Source organism: Penaeus monodon, chromosome 23 (assembly GCF_015228065.2).
Source record: "Penaeus monodon isolate SGIC_2016 chromosome 23, NSTDA_Pmon_1, whole genome shotgun sequence".
Taxonomy (NCBI): Eukaryota; Metazoa; Arthropoda; class Malacostraca; order Decapoda; family Penaeidae; genus Penaeus; species Penaeus monodon.
Genome location: NC_051408.1, coordinates 17,425,056 through 17,426,106, shown reverse-complemented (window position 1 = coordinate 17,426,106; position 1,051 = coordinate 17,425,056). Strand labels below are relative to the sequence as shown.

Below are 1,051 nucleotides of genomic sequence, written 5' to 3'. Positions count from 1 at the left end.
ACTGCGAATATCATTCATTTATATGCTGTTATCATAACAAGTTTTATTCCAATAAAAATAACTTTTTATCTTTTCTCACCACTGTCATTACCTGTAAACCAGTGCTAATAATGAGAAGGCGCCACTGGACACGTTTCAGGGTTGTATCCCAGAGCAAGATGTCTTCTTCTCACGGTGGATTCTTTGTCCTCTGAAGGTCATTAAAGGGATTCTCTTTCTGTCACTCTTATCTGTTCACCACTTCGTTATTACTGGTATATCCACCCGTTTATTGTTTTTACAGTCTTTTTTATTGTCTTTTCTTCATATGCCTGTTCCTTATTCATCGTCATTTTTGTCTGTGTCTATTCATTATTCACCCTATGATGACATACAGCGAAAAAAACGACATTGGAAAAAGAGAGAGCAAAAGAATACAACGACCAAACTTCCCGCGTGCCCTTGCGCGTCGCGGCGACCACCGGGAGATTTCAACGCTCGAGTAAACAGTGATCCGCCATACTTTCCACACCAGCTAGGTTGGCGCGGTAAAGATGATACATTTAATGACGATGCTGATGGTGAAAGTAGAAGTAGAAGAGTAGATGAAAGGTGGAAACCACCGCAAGTCATGGCTGTGTTGTGATAGTTCATAGGGAAGGCTGTGATCGCTTTAGTAAGGACTGGAATAGTTCTGGTAAAAAGCAAAAACCTCTTTTTCTCTTGACGTTGCCTTTTTGGGGCACCGCCAAGGACACCGAGATGCCTCGAAGGTCATTTCTTTCTTACACTACTCTACAGTGTTCATTCAAGATCTCATTAAACCCGAATGAAGGTTTAAAAAAAGAGGTAAGAGCTAATAAACACATTCTAATGATGATGGATGTTTTTTTTTCTATTATGCATGCATGCATATATACTTATCCCTGTCCTATTTCCTGCTTATCGATCCAATGACGCAATCCCGATAACCGTAACGGGCTGGTGGTGATTACAAGCGCACCTGAAATTAGGGTGAGACCGGAAGAGTGAGCAAGGGCGCGGACCTGGCAGCGTCGGTGAGGAGAACCTT

The 1,051-nt window shown here is 42.1% G+C and overlaps 1 protein-coding gene across 1 annotated transcript in view; it reads left to right on the top strand.

Annotated features, from left to right (window-relative positions):
• LOC119587838 (protein obstructor-E-like) overlaps nucleotides 1-1,051 on the top strand; it is a gene marked incomplete in the record, with an annotated part of 9,104 nt that overhangs the window by 2,469 nt on the left and 5,584 nt on the right.